Below are 5,856 nucleotides of genomic sequence, written 5' to 3' on the forward strand. Positions count from 1 at the left end.
AACCTGGGACCCTTGAGTCCACAGGCTGAAGCTGTATCCTCTGAGCCAAACTGGTTAGGGCTTGGATTGTTTTTATTGTAGTTGATTTCCAGTTTTATACCATTGTGGTCTGAGAAGATGCTTGATATGATTTCTATCTTCTTGAATTTGTAAAGACTTTGCCTGTGACCCAATATATGGTCTATCTTTGAAAATGACCCATGTGCACTTGAGAAGAATGTATATTCTGTGGCTTTTGGGTGAAATGTTCTGAAGATGTCAAGTAATTCCACCTGATCTAGTGAATCATTTAGGATTGATTTTTCTTTGCTGATTTTTTGTTTAGAGGATTTGTCCAATGGTGATAGTGGGGTATTAAAGTCCCCTACTATGATTGTATTGCTGTCAATCGCTCCCTTGATATCCTCCAGAAGTTTTTTCTTTTTTGTTTTTGTTTTTGTTTTTATATATTTGGGTGCTTCTGTATTGGCTGCGTATATATTTACCAGAGTTATTTCTTCTTGTTGGATTGCTCCCTTTAGTATTATGAAATGGCCTTCCTTCTCACTTTTTATGTCCTTCACTTTGAGATCTAATTTGTCAGATATAACTATTGCTACCCCAGCTTTTTATTTTTCCATTTCCATTCGCCTGAAAAACCTTTTTCCATCCCTTCACCATCAGTCTGTGCATGTCTTTTTTCTGACGTGGGTTTCCTGTAGACAGCAGATATATGGGTCATGTTTTCTTATCCACTCAGTTACCCTATGTCTTTTGATTGGGGCATTTAATCCATTTACATTTAAAGTTATTATTGATAGGTACTTGTTTGTCACCATTTTTATTCTTTACCCCTGTGTTCCTTCTTCATTTCCTATTTTTTTCCATTTATAGCAGACCCTTTAGCATTTCTTGCTTTGCTGGTTTGGTGGTAGTAAACCCCCTTAGTCCTTTTTTGTCTGTGAAGCTTCTGATTTCACCCTCAATATTGATTGATAGCCTTGCTGACTACAGTATTCTTGGATTCAAACACTTGATTTGCATGACTTTGTATATTTCATTCCATTCCCTTCTTGCCTGATGTGTTTCTGTGGAGAAATCAGTTGCTAGTCTGATGGGGGATCCTTTGTAGGGAACTTTCTGTCTCTCTCTCTGGCAGCTTTTTAGATTCTTGCTTTGTTGTTGGTGTTTGCCAATTTAATTATAATGTGCTTGGCATCAGTCTTTTGGAGTTCATTATGTTTTGGACTCTGTGAGCTTCTTGGATTTGTGAGTTTTTTCTTCCCTATATCAGGGAAGTTTTCTGTCATTATTTCTTCAAACAGGTTTTCTATTCCTTGCTCAGTTTCCTCTCCTTCTGACATCCCTATTTTGCAAATGTTGTTTCATTTCATGTTGTCCTAAAGTTCTCTTGGCTCTCTTCCTGCTTCTTATTTATTTTTTTCTAGATGCTGCTCTGCTTGGTTATTTTTTCCTACCTTTTCTTCTAGCTCACTGATGTGGTCCTCTGCTTCTTCTAGTCTACTTTAATGCTTTCTATTGAGTTCTTTATAGCAGTGATGTAATTTTTCATTTCTTCTTGGTTCTTCTTCATTTCCTCTTGGTTCTTACACATATTGTTGAATTTGTCTTCCATTTTTTTCATCCACCTTATGACCATTTCTCTGAATTCTTTCTCTGACAGGTTGCTTGCCTCTATTTCGTTTACTTCCTTTTCTGGTGATGCCTGATTTTCTTTCATATGTGGGCTATTTCTTTGTATCCCCATGATCTCTCTTCTCTGGGTGTCTGGTTATGTAGTCCTCTCTCTCCTGCATTGATTTAAAGGCACAAAATACAACACAACAAGGCACAATGCACAAGGCACTGAACACAAATGTATTCATGATACTAATAACCCCAAATAAAGGTGACCACCAGAGAAAAGAGAATTAGGGGATAAGAAAGAAAGAAGAAGAGAAAAAGAAAGAAAGAAAACAAGAGGAATAAAAGGAGTGCAAAAATGAAATTGGGAAAAGGAAAAAAATTAAGAGAGAAAAGAAAGAAAATGAAATGGAAGAGGGGAAAAAACTATTTATATGGGGAGAAAACTCCAATAAAACAGCCACTAATCCCAACAAAAGTCAGCAACAAATACCTAGAGGTGAATGCAAACTACAAACAACAACTAATATCAAGTGAGGTGAGGGAAAACAAAGCAAAAGATAACCCCAAAAAAAGCAAAACAATATAACAAACAAGCATAAAAAATAAACCAATATAATCAACAATCAAGCAAACAGCAACAAAATAACAGAGAGAAAAAATGGATAGTGAAGAAAGAGAAGCGAAAGGTGTGTATGGACTTAGAGCAGGGATTGGAAATTAGATATATAAGTAGGGTCAAATTTTAACAGGGCGTAAAAAGAAGGAATAGGGAAAATCTAAGGCAAGAATAGGGTAAGAGAAACAGGACAACAAAAGGAGGAAGTGAGAAAGAGAGTGTTGGCATAAAGGTAAAGTTGAGATAGAGTAAAATGATGATAAAGGAAAGATGAAAATAGAATGTAGAACACTAATCCCAAAATAAAATAAAGAGAAAATAAAATGACACTTTTTTTAAAAAAGGTAAAATAGTCATAGTAATAATACTGATTAAAAATAAAAATGTAATAATTAAAAAGGTAAGATCAAGTGAGAAAAAAGAAAAAAAATAGTTTCTTAAGTAAAAGATGAAAAAAATAAAAATAAAAATGCGCAGTAGGGAAGGTCATTCACTTCCTCTACTGTTCTGTTTGGCACATCTGTTTACTAGTCAGGACAATATTGAAGTTCCCGGTGTTCCACTGCTCCTCAGTGTTGTAGGCCACAGTCCTGATTTTCAAGCAGGCAGTACTTCTTTGTTTCTTATGCTCCTTTATTTGTATTTACACAGGAGTCAATTTGTGATTCAACCCCTGGGTGGCAGTGTCTCTGGATTGACCTCCGTGTCTATAGGTCCTCTCTAGCTAGTGCGTAGATTTTGTTTTCCCTGTGGCACTTAATACTGGTTTGGGGGAATGGGCTGCCCCAGAGCTGGTTCTCTGATCTTTATTCCCTGCTCTGATCCCCGGTTCCACAAAAACAACTTTCCCCTGCAGTTTCTTAGAGTGTCCCCAATTGGGTGATCCTATGTATTGGGCTTAGTAATCAAAAGAAAGGTTTTAAGAGGAAAAGAAGAAGAAGAAGAAGAAGAGAGAGAGAGAGAGAGAGAGAGAGAGAGAGAGAGAGAGAGAGAGAGAACAAGCCAGAGTAAGTGCACAAACTCCCGCGCAAGTCTGTGCACTCTTTTTTCCCCTTGGGTCTAAGCAGCCGGCACACTGTTAAAATTTTTAGTCTGCCCAGTTCAGCTATGGGTTATTTATTTTTGTTTGTTTGTTTTTTTTCTTGTTTTTTTTTTTTTTTTTTTTTTTTTTTTTTTTTTTTTTTTTTTTTTTTTTTTTTTAGAGTTCCCATCTGTAAGCAGCCCTGCAAATCCCCTTCCACACTCATGGATCAGGCCAGCCCCAGGGGCCGCGAACTTTTCCTCCAGCTCCCGCTGTGCATGTTTCTCTGTCCTGCCCAGACCACAGACCTCACCTTATCCCAGGCGAAATCTGGCCTTTCCGTGAGGGGTGCAGAGCTCCTCCGAATCCGTGTGCTCATGCCACTTGGGGACCGGTGTTCCCGGGTTCGCAGCTGTTCGCTGGGTGCCTTAGTGGTAGATTCCCAGGATTTTCAGGCCTCCGACAACATCCACTCTCCCCTTCCAGATGGCGCGGTCTCTGCGTCTTAGCCGGTCGCTCCAGGAGGGATCCCAGCAGCAGTGGAAGCTGTCCGGTCAGGGGAACCCGTCCAGCAATCCCCCACAGTCCCCTGGAGCATAGCTGTCCCTCAACTCACAAACACACACTCCCCGTGCGACCACACACTCTCCCTTCGTTCTCTCACTCACGCACTGTCTTGCAGTCGGCCTTCCCGTTGGTTGGCAGCCATCTTCCTTCCTCCGCGATCCTGCTCCGATGAGCTCTCCTGAAGGGGTTTCTGGGTTGTATTAAATGTCAGAAACAAATTACTTAAGTGAGATGAAAACACAGAGATGAGATTATAGTATGGACATTAATCCTACCCAAGAATAGAGAATTAACTCCATTAAACATCCCCTGAGTAACCCTATTACTTTTAAAACTGTACTTTAGTAGCCACATGTCTTGGGAATACATAGAAAATATGGAAACATTTTACACAGGACACTTGAACTTGATGTCCTCTCTTCAAATCTTAAATGTACCCTCTCCTCAGTCCTGCACCACGCGTGAAAATAAGGAAAAACTCAGCGAGCACTAACAGTGACCTCAGGTATGGACAGAAGGACTTTAGCCCAGGCCTAAATAGACTGAAACCATTTTGCAGAATTGGGCCTGTGCCCTCTTACCTGTCACTCATGATCAGTTATAGGCATGCACAGCTGGATTGGCGTACTGAGATCATCTGTCATCTCCAACGTGAGCGTCCATTGCTTCTTCTTTGGGGTCACCCACGATGCCAACTGCTGCGGTCCAGGTGGCTGGAGCTCTCTGTATTTTTGGATTATAGGTCATACAGACTTGGCTGACTATGAGTAAGGGGCATCACCCAATTCCTTCAGCCTGGCCTGGACCCTATCCGGTTTGGGGAGGGGTGAGGACTCTTAATTCTGGTCCTGTCATGACAATAATGTGAGCTTTGGAACCACACCTACCTCCTCTGCATGACAATGTGCCGTAACAGTAGCACCTGGATTTAGGAGACAATCACTAAGTGATGTGTGAAGCCTTTTACCATCTGCAGCCTTCGCTCATACAGATGAAGAGGCCCACCATTCTGTTTCTCACCCTGTCGGGGGCAGAAGACTGAATTTCAGGGCACAGTAAGGGAAGGTCAGTTTACAGAATGTGAAACAATGTGGTATTTGACACCAACAAGGCTAAAGGTGAGAGATTTGGATGGCAAGTACTTATATATATGTGTGTGATACCATATATACAGCATATCTAACAAATATGTGCCAATATTAATGTTAAAAATAAAAGCTGTATTACTTTATACTTTTTTTAAAAATACACTTTTATTGATTTTTAGAGAGAGTGGAAAGGAAAGGGATAGAGAGATAAGAACACTGATGAGAGAGAAACATCAATCGGCTGCCTCCTGCATGCCCCCTACTGGAAGTTGAGCTCACAACCCAGGCATATGCCTGACCCGGAATTGAACCACCGGGGACTTCTTGGTTCATGGGTTGATACTCAACTACTGAGCCACACCAGCCGGGCCTACTTTATACTTTGAGATGTGTCTGAGCAACATTGTTTGTTAGGCAGTTAATATGGCTATTTCTTCTTTTTTCATCTCAAAGAAAGACTTATTGAAGTTCTTTCTAATATGATATGGAAAACTATATGTTTTACCTGAAAATCATCTATATTGACTTTTTAGGCACCTAATGCAGTCTTTCTTCCAGGCTAGCCTACCATGTTGATTTTTTTTCCCCGGTATCTTTCCTTTTCCCACAGAATTTGGCAGGTTTGATGGGAGAGCAGGGCGTGATGTATTGAAAGATATCTAATAAGTTTTCGGTTCTTTGGGAATATGGGGAAGCATAAACCAACTTTTAAAGGCAAGCTTTTTTTTTACAATCTAGATGGAAAGAACCCTCCATTACAAGACTAGTTATTGCATTGATCCTGTAATTTAGTTATTCTCTTTGATGATATAGGATCTTGAGGGATCCAAGCAAATATTACCTACACTGGGCGAAGCAGCCCCATGCTCTGCAGGCAGGACATGGAGCCCGCAGGCACTGAGGCAAGGTCTCCCAGGGTCCAGACCGTGGCAGCTTCC

The sequence above is a fragment of the Myotis myotis genome, unplaced genomic scaffold (genome assembly GCF_014108235.1).
Source record: "Myotis myotis isolate mMyoMyo1 unplaced genomic scaffold, mMyoMyo1.p scaffold_m19_p_20, whole genome shotgun sequence".
Classification (NCBI taxonomy): domain Eukaryota; kingdom Metazoa; phylum Chordata; class Mammalia; order Chiroptera; family Vespertilionidae; genus Myotis; species Myotis myotis.